At 37.0% G+C, this 20,996-nt stretch overlaps 1 long non-coding RNA gene across 1 annotated transcript; it reads left to right on the forward strand.

Annotated features, from left to right (window-relative positions):
• Window positions 1-1,890: 1,890 nt before the first annotated feature.
• On the forward strand, window positions 1,891-8,268 carry LOC146444671 (uncharacterized). The gene is made up of 3 exons (XR_014850334.1): window positions 1,891-2,053; window positions 5,875-5,978; window positions 8,140-8,268. It is a non-coding gene; the product is annotated as an uncharacterized LOC146444671 (long non-coding RNA).
• Window positions 8,269-20,996: the final 12,728 nt, after the last annotated feature.

The raw sequence follows: 20,996 nt of genomic DNA on the forward strand, positions 1-20,996 counted from the left end.
TTTAACATTTGTCAAGATGAGTTTTCACTCTGTCTACCCAGTTTTCTATCTTTCATCTCTAAATATATTCCTATTTGGAAAGCAGTAATTTTTTCCAGGCATAAGTGTCTAAGTACCTGTTTAACTGAAGTGTACATTTATTTATGGCTAAAGAGACATGCTAAATTACCTGAATTTAATCAGGTAATTAATATACCTCATTCTTCAGAAATGCCTTCTTATTTTTTTCAACCAAGTTTCATTCCTTTTGATTGGTAAAAAGCCAAGGATGTCCTTTCCTCTAGTCTCTCTCTTTTGTACTTCAAAAAAGAAAAAAAACTTGCATAAAAGGAAAACAGTTCTGATTTCATTTTAAAAGGAAATGAAAAGGAGTCAAACTTTCATCTTAATGTTAATATTATAGCTGAAATGCTGATTAACTGATTAGTGAGAGATACAGCAAGCTAAGGATCAGTTTCTCACCTGCTTCACTTTATTATGTCTTTAGAACAGTACCTCCATGTCTCATCTCTGTGGCCAGCCAAGTGTGAACCAGTTTCCAGGCCCAAGTGTGTTCTGCACATGCCAAAAGTGCTAAGTGCTAAAGGGTTTTGTGCTCACATTCCAAATTATGCAGTCCACATCATGGTGCCCATATACCCAAATTCAGCCTTGGTTCCGTCCAATTTGCACCAAAACAAACTCTTCCTGTGCGTTAAACAATGAAATCTTTATACAGTCATAAAGTATCCTTATTTTTAGTCTTGATGGAAATGGCTGTAGTACTTCATGTGGATGAAACGTGAATCATGACAGGTTCTCCAGTCTTCAACGCTTTTTGTCTTTTTAAAATTCTCCCCTAGAAGTACTTTCTTGTGGAAGTCCTGTCCGTGGGTGCCCCAACCAGCCCGGAGTTCGGGGAAGGGAGAGACTGCGGGAGAGGGCGGGGCCCCGAGGGAGCGCAGGTGCTGTCAGCAGGTCGGCGAAGCAAACAGGAGATGCAGTCCAGATTGTCGGTGCTCCAAGAAGGGTTTATTAGGGTAAGGGGTGAGGGGAGTTGGAGGGGTCTCGGGGCATCGACAAAATGGCCCCGAGCCCTCTTGTACAGTAACTTTTATAGGGGGAGGGGAAAGGGAAGGAGGAGATTTGGGGAGCAAATGGGGAAAGGGGGATTTCTGAGCGACAAATCATATATCCAAGGAAATAACAGTACTATAAAAAGAAAACCAACCAAATAACTGCTTAAACATGAACAAAGAAGAACACTCTAGAATCATAACCATATAGGGAACCAGGGGAGGGGGAGAGGAGTGGCTGTCACCTTGTCAAGCCTGGGTGCCTTCCAACTGGCCTGGAGAGCAGGGGGTCCTGGGAGTGTACCAAGCCCAGGATCCATCCCCATCTCTCTCCCAGGGGCTTGGGGCACCCAGGTGAGCCATGAACACTGCAGCACTTTCTCAAGACAGGATTGCAGATATGGGTCTCCTCTTGGTACTGTGGACAGGGATCAGAGCGAAAAGAGTACTGTTAAGTCTATCTTTAAGGCTCTGTTCACATCAAGAAAACTGCTTTCTTTGATAATGACATTATCAAATACAGTTATTTATTTCATGATATAGAGCACACTGCCTGGGGGATCATGAATAATTTATTGGCTGAGATTGAAAAGATATTTTTATGCTTGGGCCTTGTATTGGGAAGATGAAAATATCATTCCATTCTTTAAAGAGTTCAAGAAGTTCTGAACGATCCACAATTAAGTGAATTAGAGCAAGATTATAGGTGGTTTTTTTCCCCAGATAAATGTGAATGGGTAGAAATAAAGGGACATAGAAACCTTAGGTTATATATGCTTCAGAATGACCATAAAGCATGAAGGTTACTCTTTCCCTTTCCTTTTTTGCAGTTGGATGAAGAGAATAAATGCGCTGTGCACACTGATGCTGTCCCACAAATTGGCAGCCTGCGGAGTTCATGCAACAACAATGGAAGAAGGGACTTGTAGTTGAATGGCGCAAGATAACTTTCCTCACAGGAATTGGAAGAACTGTCCTCCCTTTGACTACATACAGAGGTGATGCTGCTAGGACAAGATATAAAGTCAAAAAGCTTCTCCCCTTATGTTGTGAACTCCTTCTCTGTTTTATTAATCTGTGAACATCTCATACATTTATAGTGCTGCATAAGTAATAAAGTACATCATAATAGAAGCTCCCCATTAGCCATTTCAAACATGCAAACACACAGAGAAAGTACATTCCTTAAAAAATCAAATTCATTATTTGGAAATTTACTTCAAAGTGGCAGTTCCCAGAAGCTCTATAACACAGTAATGGTTCTTTAAAAGTTTAGGGAGGTTAGGAGAGGATCAGCAGCATGCAGTTTCTGAAAAAAATTGTGAAATATTCTCTCTGGTAAATGCACTCTATTGTTCTGCCTTGGCACTGAACTATTTTTGTGCTTTCCATTGTTGTATAGGTATTGTGTTTGGGTGTTATTGGGTGCAAGAAGGGTGTTAAAAATATGGATCTGAGACAACTGTCGATACAAAAATCATAGTTTTAAATTTAAATAATTCAATCTATCGTGAATTTGCTAAGTAGAACATCTGGCACTCATGCAAATAAACTGAGAGACTGTTTTAGAGAAAAGTAGTGGAAATTACTGGGGAGTCTCAAGAACAAGGCATGACATAGCTTTTCCTGCTTGAAAACTAACCCCTAATGTCATGTTGGATAAGAATTTTCTTTAACTAAAACACTTGCTGCAATATTTTAACTGCCTTTTCTAAAGAATTTTTTTCATTTTGTATTTTTTTTAAAATCTAAGCACTAGAAAGAAAGTATAGAAAAAATAATAGAGTTTTTAAGATTTGTTAAACTACTAGAACAAAAACATTAATAAAAGAGGGGTTTCTACCTGTAGGAGACTAAAAATATTTAAGTAGAAAAATATTAACAAGTAGAAAAATATTAACATGTGTAAGATAAAATCATATTATTTGTTTTTCAACTTAAATTACTTTGTGATATCTTTATGGTTGGTGTTAAATGTTTCCTCCCAGATTTCAGCTATTGAGAAAAATAAATTTTTGTATTTTCTTATGGGAATGAACAGGAAATTCACAAATTGTGTCATATCTTCTGTCAGGAAGCCTAGTATTAAAGACAGTGATTTTTTAATATAGTAGGGAAATTATCTGGCATAGTTTACTATCCTGCAACTTTGCATTCTTAATGGATTAATCTCTTTTGTCATGTCCATGGCTGCTTTAGTGCAGAGATGCAGTATTCCCAAATACCATTTTCCACAGAGCTGCTCTCACCACAAGGTTACTAGTGAAGTGAAGGTATTAAAAATTATTAAAAGCACCTCTTTGTAGCTTTCTAGAAAACAATCCACTCTTCATCACAGTAAAAAAAAGAGGGACAGCTCTCTAGCTCAGGTACTGTGGGTTTCCCTGAAAATAAGATGGATAAACAGACTGGGTTCTGCTTCTAGGATTCTCTAAAAGTGTCATTAGAAAAAAAAACCCCACAAAACCCACCACCACCATCAGCAACAAAACAAAGAAAATGACACTTTTTGGAGAAAAGATCAACACTGAGCTCTTTCTACTAGTAGAATGCTCTCAGTGTAAGGAAACTAATAAATTCTGACCACCTTCCAGGACAAGACCTGTTGGGTGAAGAGAGAGAATGGAGGTATTATTTCTCTCCTTTCGTTCTGCTCTATTTTGTTGGATTTTTTCCCTCTGTTCTGAATGAAAATGGACATATGTGTGTGACCAGTGTGTATGGATCATGCCTGTTGTGTAGTGTGTATGTTTTGTTCTTGCCTAGCAGGCTTTCCCTAGGGCTTAAGAAAATGAGCACGTATTCTAAGGATCCATCCAGACTCAGCTAGATGTAGAGGCCAGGATGAAAATGCCCGAATGCACAGAAGTTAATATGGAAGTTCCCATATTCCGGGAAGTTTCCAGGTTCTAGGTACTCACAATTTGGATTTGTAATCCTAAATTCTACTTCATTCTCATTTTAAAGAAATGTACATTTGTCACAGTGTATTTGTGAACATTTTGTGTTCAGTTACCGACAGGAAATCTAGCTGTTAGGGAAAAGTGAATTTCTATCTTTATCATCTTATCATTATGCTGAACCTCTTACAACCTTCACCCAATTATTCTCTATCTCTGTGTGTGTATGTGTTTTTTTGTACTCATCTGAAATCCAGTGGCTTTTTCCAGAAGAGATTTTGAGACAATCTAGCACTCTCTAGTACTTCTTTAAATTAAAGATAAAATTTGTCTCAAAGTGAAAGCCTAAACTTTAATATTTGTTATCATATAAATTGTGTATAGCACTATTTTTCTGAGGTATTTTGTCCTGACTGTTGATGTCTCTTCTATTAAGTTACTGACTCTACAGCAATAGCACATATCTCAGAAAATCACAAATGGACAAGGTTTGCAAGATCTTTCTAGACTATGGCAATAGAAGTATAAGATTAGATTCACCCTCATAATCTCGGCTTCCTGATAGTTTTTGCAGAACTCAGATTTGCTGGATGTGTTGAATTTAGTATCAAATTTCAGCATACACTAGGGATAAAAATCATGATAAAGCTGGAAAGGAAAGAATACTGAGCACAAACCAATGCACAGGATGTGGAGGAACTAAGATAGTAAGAAACGTCTTTGATGTAAAGATAGTTAAAAACCCTGCAATGTAAATTGTGGTGGATTGACCCTGGCCAGCAGCTAGACAGCACACAGCTGCCTGCTCACTCCTTATCCCCAGCAGGATGAGGGGGAGAAGAGCAGGAGCAAAAGTGAGAAAACTTATGGGTTGAGATAAAGACACTTTAATAAGCACAGGAAAGAGGAAGGAAGGGGAAAAAAAACAGATGATGTAAAGGCAGTAATCTGCCACCTTCCACAAATAGATCAAAGCCCATCCAATCTCAGCAATGACTAGTACTGCACACAAAAAACTTCCCCAAGGTTTTTATTGTTAAGTGTGATTCCATATGGCATGGAATATTCATTTGGTCAATTTGTGTCAGCTGTATTGTGTCCATTCCCAAATTCTTACCCACACTCAGCCTACCCACTGCAGGGACAGAGAAGAAAAGGGAGACAATTGTGCAAATACTGCTCAGCAATAGCCAAATCACTGGTGTGTGTTATCAACACTGCTTTAGTGAAAAATCCAAACCAGCATCATCTGGGCTGCAATGAAGGAAATTAACTCTATCCCAAAAAGACCCACTGCACCAGGCCTGGAAAATAAGTTGAAAAATGAAGAGGGAATAAAGTCTCAAACCCACTTTTTCAGGTTTTTTTTTGTTTGTTTGTTTTGTGTTGTTGTTGTTTGCTGTTCTGTATGTTTGGTATAATTTTCTGGTGGCAAAACAGGCATTTTTTTATTATTTCCTTGAAGACCATGCATGGCAAAAAGGAAACTAAACCACAAAAATAAATCATAAAGTATGCTACATCACTTTCTAGTATTTCCCTCAGTGTCTAATTCTATCACAAATAGGATCAGGTTTTATTTCTGATGGTTGACCATTGCTTTAGTGTCAGAACTTGTAAAAGTGTTGTTCTGTGAGGGTATTCCACATACATTGTTAATCAACTCTGGTGTGCTTATCAGCAGAAAGGATCCCATGGCTCTGAGGATATCTGTGAATGCCCTGTGGATTTGTATCTCTGATTCAAAAGTTGTTTGGGTTTTGGGTTTTTTTTTTATTTTCACAGGATAACTGATCTATACAGGAGATTATCTAGAAAATTATAGGTATAGCCAAAGGACCATTTGGTTTCCATCTTATTACAATTTGACCTATTTTAGATAAATCTATTAAAATATTAATCTTGCTTTAAATTCTCAGGAGATGTGGTGTGTACAATATATTGTAAGGGCCAGAAGAAATCTACAGAAAATGTCTGCATAATCAGAAAAGACTTATAACCTAGATGCATGCAAATTTCTCATGTAAATCTCATGCAAAGTCATAAAAGATATCCTTAGACTTTTTTCTTTTTTTTTTATTATGTTAATGGTCAAGAGCGATAGAATATGAAAATTTTATGAAAATTTATGGGGTTTAATGTAATTGCTGTCTTATTTGCAAGGCAAAAATACAAGAATCTCTGTAAAGATTTGAATTTACTTTACAAAGAGAAGAGAAGAAAATTTCGTTCATAAATTCAGAGAAATTTTTCATGAAGTATTTTGTATTACTTACTTTCTATTCATTAAATTTAGGAATGGTAAAAACTCCTGGTGAGATTTGGATAAATGCAGGGGAAAGAAAAGTAAGATAAAATTCTCACTGAACTAAACTGGAATATCAAAGAAGGCTTGTCTAACTTCTGTAAATCATTTTCCTTGATGACAAGTGCTTTTTCTACATCTTAATGCTTCTACAGTGAAATTCTGTTGGTTCAAGTAATTATTTTCCCTGAACATCTCTTCTGAACCTTTCTATTGAGGATTCTGCCCTCCTAAAGACTCAGCAAAAGAGAACTTTTCCCTTAATATCAGCAGCTGTTAGTGCAAATCAGGCATTTCAGACCAAAACACTGACCAGACTTAGCAGAGAGCTGACCCTGCTATGCCAGATGTAACCTCACGAGCCAAGAGCTGGAAGGTATTGGTGTCTTAAACTGTCACAGGTCGAGGTCAGTAAAGCATATTGGCTCCAAGACAAAGACTGAAGTTCCAATGCTGAAGGTAGTGACAAAATCTCTTTGACATCTCTAGGTCAGAATTATAATTCACAGGACATCAACATGGCAATTCCGCAACCACTTGTACCACATAGTTAAAGGTGATTTTTAATAGATGTGTGCAGAAACAGGCGTGTGGATTCTGTCAGGAAAGTCATAAGAGAAAGGTTTATTTTATTCAGCATCTTCCCTCATAATTTATTATCCAAGACTTATTTACAATAATGACAATATTTTTGTTTTTTGAAAGAATGATTTAATAAAATAACTGTTTTCCAATTTAGAAAAAGAAAACCAAAGGTGAAAAGAGGTTTATGAATTAATCAAAGAAAAATATAGGACTTATTTCAGACAGATACAGCTTTGTAGGCCTCTTTTCTAGTTGTTAATGAAAACTCACAAGTGTGTAAACACTTATAACTTTTCCATTATATGCTTGTTTTTATGTAGGCAAAATGCTTAATTTATTTTTGCAAAAACAGAAGTAAAATATTTTTATGACACAGAAGAAGGATGATAGGATTAATTAAAGTCAGTGAGTTGCTCTGAAATCTCATGTCTGTGAGCTTACATCATAGCAACTTTTTAATTTTTTTAATTAAATGCATTGAAAATTGGATATATTAGACATCGCATAAGAACACACATCCTTTTAAGATTCTCTGACTGATTTCTCATCCAGACAGGCCTTGAAAAATCCCAGGTAATAATCTGGATGTTTATCCAAAGTGAAAAGAACACAGTTAGTTTGGACTGTGTTCTTTAGCCTTTGCATGAGATTTTTATGAATAGCACACAATACACAAGGACCTCAATGCTGGTCATTTTAAATAGTTCAGAGAAAACATATATAACATACATATACAGACATCAAGCTCTTTCAGTTATACTATGAATTTTTGAGAGTGCAATTTTAAGAATAATAATCTCAAGGCATGCATCATATATAATTTCATCTCTAAACATAGGTTCATCTGATGTTTAGATTAGCTCCAATTGCTGGCACTGTTTAACCTTGGAAAAAGTGCTATAGATAGGTGAATTATTTGATATTGTAACTTAGTGGTGCTGTCTGCTGACATTTCTGGTAGCATAGTAGTCTTAGAATTCAAGATACTGATCAACAGTGCTCTGAGTTGTTAATGTAGGAACTGCTGTTTTCAGGGGCATAACTGTGGAAGAAGGAGCTATAACCATGTTGGAACTACTTTCACACCCATTCCTCAAAATGCATTTCTAAATCTGGAGAAAAGAAACTGACAGAGAGACAGATAGTGTTTAAAATATTTGTAGAGCTGAGCATGTGATCCTTAACTTTCCAATACTTTCAAGATCTTTCCTTTTGCACTTGTATGATAGTGTTTGATTGACATTGTACTTTCACTGCAGGTTTACTGTGCCTGTTTGTGTACTTTTTTCCTAAGATTTCCTCCCAGTCTTCCTGAGGTCCCTCTCTTCACCAAACACACAACATTCTGCAGAAAAGTCGTGAAGAAAAAAATCACCTTCGTCTTCATGACCTGATTGCCTTCCAAAGAGGCTGTGAGTGTGGTAATCTTACTTTAAATACTGTTAAATATAAATGAAGATTTAAAGGCTATAGGAACTGAACTTGATTTCCTTTAATGTTTCTCATTAACTGATCATTCAAAAAAAAATGCGAAAATTGCCTGTTTCAACATTTTCTGTAGTAAATCAGACATGAACTTTGGGTTGCCATGCTACAGCCAATAATATTATTTGAAACTATGTTATTGTTAATATCTGCACCTCTGGGGACTTGAAACACATGCTATTGGAAAAACTTAGCAAATTTCTGTTTATTTCATACTGTAAGGTTGTATTTCAACTGGGGCAAGGTGAAGGTTAACACAAGAAATCTTTTCTGCTCTTACATCTCACAAAGTTGAATACATTTCCCCTCAACGTCTGTATGACTTCGTGTAATTCTGTCTGTCTGCCTCAGATATCCTTGGATGACATCTACAAAGTAAGAATATAAATTTGGGAGTTTTTATAAAGAGTTTTGACATCCTAAAAATGAAAAATAAGATGTAAGTGCAAAGTACTGTTGTTTATCATCATGTATGAATATGAAATTCAGTCTGCTGCCTTATTTCTCTCTTTCACAATGCAGCAGGATTACAAATGTCAAATAGATTTTTTTGTTAGTCATAACACAAGAATAACATGTTGTGAATAAAACTTTGTCAAATTAAAACATTATATGCTTCTTTTTGAAATACAGTGTATGTACATGCTAAAGAGAAAATGTTTCAGTAGTTACAGTCATTTTAGAACAAATGTCTTTGTATATAATGTTTGGTTTTCCCTGATGAATAGTTGAAGGTCGCATTATTAAAAGTGTTAATAAATTACAATATTTATGTTAGGTAATTAAACCTGCCAGATAAAAAAAATATTATCTGATGCATTGCATTCTATCTTTTTCAATCTTCACTTAGGTAATTCAGTGAAAAGAATTTCAGAGTTAAGAAGAAAATAAATACAGATTTGTGTTTGGACTGAAAAAAATTTAAATGAGTAAATATGTTTTCCAGTTTTGTGTAATATGACAAATGCATTTTTTCCCCCAAACCATTTCAATTATGAAATAATGTTAATCTACATTTTTCTTTATAAAAATCCTAGAGCATTTGATGAGATGCTAATTTTTTACCCCGACTTTGTGCAAGCCATAATGACCCTAAGCAGCCTCACCTGGGATCCTGACTGATGCCTGGGGCCATTTCAGTTCCGGTATGGTGAAGGTGTGTCTGTCTTAAGCTCTGCCTCCAGGGTGCGCCAAGGTTACACACTGCAACCTTGTCCTCAGAACTGCCTTTGCCCCAGACTCCTTGTGCTCCTCATGGAACAGAAAGAAGCTGTGAAGAGTCAGGAACACAGGTCTTTGAGAAGTGGCTGAAATGGAGTTGTTTAATCTAGAGAAGAGAAGGCTCAGGAGGGACCTCATCATTCTCTACAACTACCTGAAAGAAGGCTGTAGTGAGGTGGATGTTGTTTTTTTCTCCCAAGTAGCAAGAAATAGAATGAGAGGAAATGCCCTCAGGTTGCTCTAGGGGAGGTTTAGACTACCTACTAGGAAAAATTTCTTCACCAAAGTTGTTGTCAAGCCTTGGAGCAGGGTGCCCAGGGAAGTGGTTGAATCCGCATACCTGGAGGTTTATAAAAGACATGTAGATGTTGTACTTAGGGGCTTGGTTTAGTGGTGGACCTTGAGGTGCTGGGTTAATGGCTGGACTTGATTATCTCAAAGGTCTTCGCTGACCTAAACAATTCTATGATTCTGAGATCTTTTAGATAAAGACCCTATCAGAGCCTTCAGTGAAGGTGAAGATTAACTGTCATGTAGGTTGTAGACTTCAAGCTAAACTTCTATAGGTTTTTATTCCCCTGCAAGCATGTAATTTCAACGACAGGATTAGATGTGGTATTCCAGCTCTGAAATTGCTACATCATATCACCCAGACATAGGCTGAAGGAGTAATTCTCATAAAGACTGTGTTCAGTGAATGCTCAGTTCCTAGACTAGGAAAAGCTTTTGCTTCAAAATCATGTTGTTGCAAAAGAAATGTACCTTCCAGTTTGGTAATTCAAAATAGTGCATATCAGGTTTAGATATATGATTTTAAAAGGCTATTGATTGTCTCTAAAAGGGACAGGATTCAGTGTAGCATACAGTTGAGATAGAATCTACCTAAAACTACAGTTAGGTGTCATTTTTCTGACCGGCTAAAATTCAGTTTTATTGCATTACACTAGTGCACATAACCTAAAAGTATGTTGGTATCTGCACATTTCATTAAAATTTCAAATCTATCCTGAAATCCTTGCAACATTGTCTTGCAGATCATGGATTCTCTATCTTCAATAACTCTCAGGGTTTTAGTTTTCCACAGTCTTTACACAGTTTGCTTGCATTTCCAGTTTTACATTTCTATTTTTTCATATTAATTTTCATTACAGTCAATAGAATAGACTGATAAACCCTAGTAACTTACGAATCAAGTGAATCTCACCTCAGCAATCTCTGACTCTTCACCAAGAGGTACTGAAAAGAAAGGAAACCTTTGCCTTATTTCTTTCCAGTTGTCCACCTCTCCAGCCACTCTTCCCTGAACCTGTAGCTCTTCATGGGGTTGTTGAGACCTAAGTCAGGTCCCAGCACTTCACCTTGTTGAACTCCTTAAAATTGTTCCATGTAAGTATTTGGAGATCCTTATTTTGGATTTTCTTTTCAGAATAGAATTCTGCAGTGGACACTGATGTTTGTTTTCCCATTTTATTGTGCAAGAAATTTAGTGATTAAGCCAGAAATCTATCTCTTCACTGATTAAACCTATTCTAAGACTCCATGGCTTTTTGATCATGCAGAATGAAAAATCTGTTTTTTTGCTTAACGTGTAGTATTGAATTTTACTTCCTACAGCATATATAGGAATTCATGCAAGCTACTTTCAAGGTATTCCGTTTCAAAAAAGATCCTGGATATTTGCATATTTTGCATTTGTAGGTCTTATTTTCTGTGGGTTCAGCTGGGCATTCCAACTTGATACTGATACATCCTAAGAAATATGATAACTGAAGATTTAACAGGTTAATTTGACAAAGAATGCATTTCCTGTCTTTGGAACAAGGCAGTTACTGTTTGTGTGTAAGGAGCACCCTGCTTGCAATGAGGTTGGAATGGAAGCAGTGTCTGCAGATTGTCTCATGAATATGCATTTCTCTTAGCACTTTCATCAAGATGCATAATGCTTTGGTCAGTCTTGTCTTTATAATCATCTACAAGGACTTAATGTTCTCTGGCCCATAATGACACCAAATTGCTTACAACTCCATAGATTCTTCTGTCATTCCTCTTTTCCTGAGATTTTTCTGGCCACTTTCTGAGACCTTGCTGCCCAATTATATTTATTGTGAGCGTTACTGATACTTGCTTGTAGACCTGAGTAAAGATTTTTAGTTTTGTAAATTATTTTGGAGTGTCTGTCATCACAGAATGTAAAACAAAATTGTAGTTTTAATGTACTTTAACAGAGAATCATTGTGAGTCTTGAAGCATATACTTAGACAATCTTGTATGAGGTAAGCACAAGGTACAACCATAATGTTTTGTCTGCAGTATCTGAAGATTCATTGCTATTGTAATATATGTTACCACCTTTCTCATTAAGTAGGAAATTTTCCATTTACTCCAATTGAAATGACATTTTTGTAATTTTTGCTAACTTTTACTAGCTTGTGAATCACACAACTACTCCTAATTATTCTTGACCTTGTCCAAACCAAAGATCATGTGTACAGAAAAAACAATACAGCCCTTCCATTTGAATGGCCTTTGCAATACCAACTGCACTGAACAATGGCTGTGCAGGACATTGTAATACACTACCATGAACTATATTTCCCATATTAACTTAAGAATAAAACTAGTACTTTCAGAACAGAATTTAATAGAGTCTCATTTTTGTGTTTCTGCACTCTGTGGATAAAAAAATGGAACCTTGCCTCCTCCAGGTGTCATCTTAGGTCTGAACCCACAGAGTTATTTTGATACAGAGACTCTCTTCTTTTTCTGTTGAATGTAATGCCACCAGAATATAATGTTTATGTGTACTAGATATGGGAAAGCACTTAGTTGTGTGTCTTGTTTTTTGCGCTCATTTATTTCTATTTGTTATGTTACAGATGAATGTTCACTTTCATATCTGTGGTGGAGTGACTTGGATACTTCTCTCAGCTTCAGGTGCCAGGATGTATTGAAGCCTCTCCCAAAAAACATGTTAGTATGAAGTAGCAGAGGGTAACTGATTGACATAAAGCCTATGTTGCCAAATTATAATGCTAGTAAATTATAGTACTCCTACTGACTATACATTTTATTTATTTGCTTTTTTAAAACTGTGAACAAGCATGTTCTGAGAACCTCAACCAGTGGGTGATTAGAGAAAAACGCTTCTCTTGCTGTGAACAAAGAGAAAAACAACAGTTTGGGTTTTTCCCCCTTGCATTTTGATTTAAAGATAAGTAGAGTGAGAAAAATCTTCTTTGTAAAATACATGTAAATCTCTGCTTTTCTTGAGAGGTGATGAAAGGGGAATGAGATGGTGAAGTTGATTGTTTTCAGCTTGCCAGTTTGGGAAATTTCTGTACTGAATTTCTGTGCTTTTTCTAGTCTCTTCAGACTACTCAAAAGGAAGGGTTCAAAAAAATGTAATATCCTCATTTGTGATAATTCTCTGGATGACTATATGTTCTGAGTGACAATTGCTTTACACTTGTAGCTTTGTCTTATCCTAAGGACAATGAAAACTGCATTGCTGCATTTTGTAAGTGGGGTTTTTTTTGGTTGTGGATTTCCATGTGTGTTGGTTTGGGGTTTTTTTTGTTTGTTTGTTTGTTTGTTTGTTTGTTTTGTTTCAGTTACATTTGATGTAACATAATTCTGAAGATCTTATTTGCCTTCATTCTCCTCAAAGAAGAACAGGAAGGCTCTATCCACCCTTCTTCACCCTATCTCACAGTTTTTATAAAACTCGAAACAGACAGAAAATAAGAGACTATGCCCTCTGGAAGTATTTAGGAATCTATCCATTGTATTCAGTGGGCTTTGGATAAAGGCCTAAAGTAACATAACACTATCAAGCAGACATTTCCTTTTTCTTTAGAACCCTTTAAAGGCTCATCCTTTTGTTTTGTTTCTAAAGTCTCTGATACCAGGAGGATAATATCTGTCTGCGAGTTAAAGACATATGAGCAGTAAGGAGGATCAAAACACAGCCAACTTCCAGTGCTACATCTGTGATGCAGAGTAATTGCTGTGCATGGTTTAAAAATGAAATGGCTGCAGTGTAACTCACAGCTTCAGTGAGGTGAAGACTTTTAATCTTTCTTCCTATGTTAGTGAAGTCCAAATTCAATGCAAACTCATTGCGATGCTTGTTCTCAGTAGAAAGCAATGTGGTCAAAGCTTATACTCTAAGGCACTGATTTTCTTGTTCTGTAGCCTGATATAAAAGGTGGATGACATTTTTATTTGGGCAAGCCTTAGGAAGGGCCCATGAGGGAAAAATGGATAAAAGTTACCATTCTTGCATGTATCCAGAGCTGAGTTCTGATGTCAACGGAATTTCCCAAGTGAAGAATACTGTGGAATGAAACATTTACTTCATATCATTCAGTTAAATGAAGTCACTAATTTCTTTAGTTCAATTACCTTACGCAAAAGATGGGTAACACAGTTAGATTCTTCAAAAGAAAATGGTACTTTTTTGAAATAGGAAATATTTTCCTCCTCAATAACCAGTTTGGCGCTGCATTTTTCACACTTTCAGGAGTATTACAGCTTCTGTGGGATATTAGTAGCCTACTTTAGTTTGGAAAATTCTGTGTTTTGACAATGCATAAATAATTCTTTATTGAGGGTTTGCAATTTCTAGCACATTTTATCCATTCTTTTGCTACTATGTCTAAGTATATTTATAAGCAAAGTATTTGCAGTACATATGATATTCTCAAACTGTTCACGCTTTTTGCTGTTTGTTATTTCAGGTGTGAAATTCGTCACCTAAGCCACCACTATGATTTCTAGTTTCTGCCGTGTTATGGTTGTTATTATTTTTTTCTTCATTGTTTGGTGATGACAGTATGGCCTCATTAATTCAGTGGAAGATTTCAGGGTAGGTTGCACAGTTAAAAGGATAATCACACCCTTTTCAAGTTTATGACTCCCGCTTTTATGTCTATTTGAATTTGTCCTGACTCCTTTTCACATCTGTGTTTTAGAGTGTTGTATGTCATTCTGAGCACTGTTGTGTTTGATTAGTCACCATGATTTATACTTAAGGTTTCATCAAAATGCTTGTCTGATCCAAATAAGTATATATCCCATTTCTTCTATTTTTTATGGAGTTTAGTCTGGCTCCTTCAGACACAGTTTAATTTTCTGGTTTATCAGATCAATTTGTCACAAAGAACAGAAACAGGTGAAAGAGCAGATCATCAATTCCTATTGTGTATGGGGCTGGATAATACTGAAATTGCATTGAATTAGACCTCAATGCTTACTGGTAGGGAAGAGAGAGATCTGTAATATATAGCAATTTTCAGTCATCATGTTATACTTGGAGCACGTAGAAATAGTAGCCTGACTATACCTAGTTATTGATTGACAGTAGTGACTTTAGACAGAATAAATTGATGAAAACCTCAAGCTTCCTTCTACCTTTACCCTTTGTTTTAGAGAACAAGCAACCATGAATCATTAGTACTTCCTTTTCATCCCTAAAGCCTTTTTTTATTTTTCTAAGGCCTGGACTTGAGTTTCTGAACTAGTAAATATTGGTAGTATTTTTCTACTGAAGACAGAACTGTAAAAAGCTGATTCTCTGGTGCAGAGAGTATGTGCAAAATAAGAAATCCTTATGGACAGTGTCCCTAGTAAGCTACTGGCCAGCTGAGGAAGAGAAAAAAAGTCAGATGATTTCCATCAAAATGTTATCCAACTCCTGGAATTATAGCCCAGGGGAAAGAGATTCATGTTTGAAATGTAACTCTGAAATTTCTTGTAGCTGGATGGTACTTATTTTCCATTGATAACACAGCCATGAAATGAATAATTACTGACAATTAATAACAATTGTTATGAATATACTTCAGCTTTTGGAGTGAATAGCAATACGTCAAAATAGTGTATCCCTCTCACAACCTTAATAGAAGAATACAGGAGATAAATAGCTTACAGCTTTTTAACTTCAGGTTTATGCTCTTATTGATTCTGTGGTTCCCATAGTTCAGAATTATGTTCCTGGAAATAAATAAGCCTTGTGTAGAATTTTTTTAATGGAATTCAGATAGAAAGGAAACAAAGCACTTCTTTTACAGACAGTTTTCCTTGTCAAAGGTGTGTAACTAAGGTTAGTTTTGACATGAAATTGCATTTCATGATAATGAATGAAAAAAAGTTTGGTGAATCTTGACCTCTGTACTCAACATGAAAGAAACAATAGTTTGGTGCCTTCTGACTTCTCTTTCCCTTCTGGTCACAGAAGGTGAGTGGAAGATAGAAAAAATGGAGGGGTTGTGGCTTCATTTATTATGTTTTTCTGTATAAGAACACAGGACTAACAATAGCTCCATGGATTTTCTGAAATTACAGTCTGTCCTATATTAGCCAAACAAGTGGATTCATCTTGCCTAACTTCAAATATAAAAATATAAATAAATATAAGAAAGTCAATTAAAAAGATACAACCTTTGTGACAGTGAAGGTACCTGAACTTCTGATATACGAGGGGAGGCTAAGCAAAGGCTCAGAGAAAATCTTATGATTTGTTAACTGCATGATGTGAAAGAGTAAGTAAAATGGAACCAGACTCTTCTCAGTAGTGCTCAGTGTTGTGTTAACATTATCTTTGTTTCTTACTATCCAAATCCAATTAAATTATCCTTATGTTAATTTTTTTTAAGTCAAGTCTGTTTTGTCCATGACAATATTTGATAGTCTATCTCCCTGTCTTTATCTTGATCTTTAATGAGCATTTTTACCTTATTTTCTCCTTCTGTCCTGTTCAGAAGAGTGACTGGATGAGTGGTGGACAGCTGGCTGAGGTCAACACACCACAGGCACAGCTACAGAATCATAAAATAGCACAGGATGGAAGGGGCCTTGAAAGTTTGTCTATTCCAAAGCTTCAAGGGAAGGGGAGACTAGATGAGATTATCTCATAACCTGTCAGATTGCATCTTGAAAACCTCCAGTGATGGGGACTCTGTCATGTGCCTGTGGAGGTTCTTCCGGTGAATTGTTGTTCTCAGTGTAAATTTCTTTCTCATATCAAAACGAAGTTGCAATAGAGCATCTTAAATGGGATTTCCACATGATTCCTGCACCCACTGAGTGTGTGAGGACAGCAGGTAATATGAACTTTGGATGTTTCTCCAAAAGGACATTAAAATTTATTCCCGAAGCAGATAATTTTTTTTTTTTTTTTCCAATTTGTTTAGGTGATTGTACAATGTTGTTCAGCCTTAAGGACATGAGTTTTAAGCTTCTGCCCATAGGCTATGCAGACCAGTGACTTTTTGTTCATTTGGTAATTGCGGTTGTTTGTATGGGATAAGTAGAAGCTTTCTTTTTTTGCATATTCTTGTTCATGCTTAGTATGCCTCAGCATTGGCTACAGTTACATATAAGATACTGGAACAAGGAGGGTACTGAACTGAAACATGAGTGTCACTGGAGAAAGATCTTGAGATTTTTTACCAAACACTGTTAAGCATTTTACTTGAAACCTTCCTTCTTCTATTAACAGAACGCATTCCGCTTTCTTATAGCGCTTCCACTAGCATACTCATGTCCTTCCAAATGGCACAATGGAAACATCCACTATTCCTGTCACTGAGGATCAGAAAAATCAGAATAGTACTAAATGTCAGAAAAATGAGAACACTATTACGTAGCTTCCTTTACAGACCAAAAGGCCAGTTTAACTGCAATAGAAATCACAGCAAATAGAGTCCTCATTATTCATTTAAACCGTAATGACTTTCTGAAGATTGCATAGTCAATATGTGTTGAAACACCCTAGAATCTCACCAGGAGTAACCAATGGGCATCTTTCTGCTGAGATGTAACAATTATTTCTAGCAACAGCATAAAGATTTTAACTTCATATGAGATTTATTACATCTAATTGTTCTAGGAACTACACACAAATATATTGCATTCTTGGAGATTCATTCTTCTTCAGCTAAATAACTACAACAATTAGGAAAATATTTAGCAAAATCTTCTGGTAAGTTCAGTAATTAAAAATCATTGAATTAATCACAGAAGTTGTATAAAATAACACTAACAATATGGCCAGAAAGTCCCAAATTGAGGACCAAAGTACTTCTTGATTTTGGAACTATTTTTGTGAATGTAGTTCAGCACAATGAGTGCCACCTCTTTTCTGATTTTTCTCTTTTTTGGCTTGCGTTTTAATTTTCACTGCTTTTCCTTCTTTGTAAACGTCCTTTGTTTTTAAGATCATGAAAAATACTGACACTATCTGTTGCTTTACAATAATTGGGCTCTCCAGTACTACTGAGTAGCACCAACTCAGGATTTACTTTCTTCTTACCCTAGTGTCATAACATCCTGTTTGGTGCAACTGTCTTATAAATTAGGTGGTAAGCTTTGTGCAGGTCAAGTTTATGTTTCTGTTCTGTTCTTTTATCATACCTAGCACAGTCTCCAAAGTATTTAAACAACAAACTTACCGTTAGTGTTTCCTTTTAATTTGCCTCTTGTGTTCCCTGCACACCTTTACATCTCTTAAAATACCCTTTGTTTCATTCAGTGTTTATTCAGCCACTATGTTAATATGACTAAATGACATGAGAGAGACTGATCCTTGACTCTGAAACCAAACAATTAAGAAGGCTGACTTGCATCCAAACTATTAGTGATTAGGTCTCTCTTTAATAGATCTGCCTTCTAGAAAACCAGTTGGACATAGCCCGTGAGCAAGATAAAACTTAAGCAAAAAGAATAAGCAGGGATCCATTGTTTAAGGCTACTGCCTAGCAGCACAGTGTGGCTCTTTGTCAGTAATTTGATCTAATGTTCAGATTGGAATGGGAGTGTTTTAATGTCCTGCTTTCCTCTTCTCTTCAGGAGTGAGGTTCCTCAAATTGTATTAAAGGTCTTGAAAAATACAGAAGGTAATGGAGTGCAGAAGAAACAAGCCTGACAGCTAATCCATTATGTTCTGTGTGATGTCTTTGAAGAAATAACAATGAGGTTGTGATTAATTTTAATAAAATGTGTGGGTAATGCGAAGTTTCTAAGGTACAATCTGCAAAGTAATGTAGCAATCAGACGGACTGGAAATATGTCTCCAAAGAGAAAAAAAAAGATCTCTTTATTTGCAGTTAGTGAGTTCTAAGAGCCTACATTAACATTTTTGTTTTTATTTAAAGGGAAATCTTTTAGCTGTTGCAGCCATATTTATGAAAAGATTTCCTTTACTCAAACTATCTTCCCAACGGATTACAAAACACCAAAGAAAGAGTAAAGATAATGTAGAGGTGCGGCGGCCCGATGCTGCGGATCCCGAGTCCCCAGGACCGGTGGCCAATGCAATCCATGAGGAGGCCACTGAGGACGCCATCTCCTGGGACTCGGAGGAGGCCGGGCCATGAACCGCACTCTCCCTCCCCTGGAAAGTTTGCATTAAGTTTATTGGATTAAAGTTTTGCTTCCCCACCCCTGTTACTGCCCTTGTTGCCTCCCCCTGCTCGAAAGTTCTGTTGCTGTATTTCCCTCATTGGTTCTCTGTAGTCCCCTCCCCTGTCACTGTTCATTTGCTCCCCTGCTTGTTCCTCTTATTGTTCCGGAGCCCTGTTGGCTCCGCCCCTGCTGTCCCGCCCCAGGAGACCCCATACCTTCCCTTAAAACCCTCGTGCCTTTGTTCTCCTGGGGTGGTGTGGCCACGATTCCAGCCCCGCCGTGCCCTGCACCCGGTAGCTGCGTGGACCGCCCCACCCGGGAGCCTCCAGCACACCCCCTGCTTGCATCTCCCTCTAATAAACTGTGCTCTGGAGAATCCCACTTGCTTGGATCTCTCTTTGTCACGGTGTCGGTAGGCACCCGCCTCTGCCGCGAGGTCCCTGTCGTCCATTGGGCGACCCTGGAACTCTGAGGCCGACAGCCGCCGCCTCCAGAGCAGAGGAGAACCGCGGGGAGGGCCGAAAGCCCGGGCCCCGGTGAGGCCCCAAGGATCAACCAAAGCCCCAGAGCCCATTCCGGGCAAGGCGGCCAGCATGGACTGGACTTAACACTACAAGATAGAAGCAGAATAAATGGCAAAAAGGAAAAAAGGTGTAGCCTACACTGAACAGTGAGATGATCCAGCCCTACTAATTTACAAATTACCCAAATGCTAAGTTTTTTACAGGAACAGCTAAAAGACCCTTAGTGTTGAGATTTATCCAAAGCAGTGGGGGTTGTTTTGGCTGTCTTTTTTTGTTTGTTGGTTAGGCTTTCTTTTTGTTGTTGGCATTTTTTTCATTTTGGTTTTTTTTTTTTTTGTTTGTTTGTGTTGGGGATTTTTTTTGTTTGCTTTCTTGCTGGTTTTGGTATTTTTCAGGTTTTTTGTTTGTTTGTTTGGGGGAGGTTGTGAGATTTTTAAAAAATTATTATTTATTTGTTTTTCATCAAGTGAAACTTATGTCTCATTTTGTTATCAAGACCTTAACTTTTTCATTTGCTAGAATAAAGCTTATTTCTTTTGAAATCAATCTAGTGTTTGCACAAAATGTGGGGAAATCCATAATGTATGAGGGAGATGGGGTGACAGTAAAAAATAGACAAACAAAACTTTTCTGTGCATAAACTGAACTAGAGAAAGGTTCAGCAATGTTACAAATTAATGTGTGTTTCCTAACAAACTGCAGGGATCTTTAAGTGCCAGATATTGACAAAATACACCTGGAAACTGTAATCCAGTACATTTCTTGAAAGAAACATGTGATGGTAACGTATGGTATTACTTTAACCAATATTCGTACACAGATTGTGTTTTTGCCCTCACTTTGATTCTTGAATGTAATGCTTTAGGCATAAATCACTTCTGTCTCTTTCCTTCATCCTTTCTTACATCTGCTATATATTCTACTAACCAGTTTCCTTCTGAGTCCTTCTGGTAGGCTGGCATCCTTCCTACCTATTTTTTTTCTGAAAAGTTTTCCTTTGATACTCTCTTCCTCTGTGGTTTCTCATCTGACTCCCTTTCCTTTTGTCTTCAAGCTCCCAAGTATGTCCCCAGCCCTACAACCTGAACTCTACCTTCCCATAAATCCCATCCAGTCCAGTTTTCATTTTGATCCCCAGAAACAGCCCTTACGAGTCTCATTATTGGTATCTTCCTTCCTGGTACACTCTGGCACCTGTGGTTGCAGCTGTAAAATATTGCCTGAGGTTGTAAAAGTAGTTCCTGATATTGTGTCATATAGCCAGAAGCCTTTGTTTCAGGGCAGCAAATACAGGCACAGGAATTACTGTCACCTCGGGGGGGGTATTTTTAATTCAATTACCTCCCACTAGATGTACGGGAATATTTGGTGTAGCTCATGCCTTTGTTTTATTTTTCATGGAAAGCAGGCTGATATCTCCTCTTTCATCCCTGCAGAGAGTATTGTTTCAGAGGGGCCAAAAAGGTTTTTTTTTTCCCTTGGATGTTTTTGTTTTTTTTTTTTTTTTGTGTCTGCC

This window comes from Lichenostomus cassidix, chromosome 1 (genome assembly GCF_008360975.1).
Source record: "Lichenostomus cassidix isolate B80296 chromosome 1, HeHo_3.0, whole genome shotgun sequence".
Taxonomy (NCBI): Eukaryota; Metazoa; Chordata; class Aves; order Passeriformes; family Meliphagidae; genus Lichenostomus; species Lichenostomus cassidix.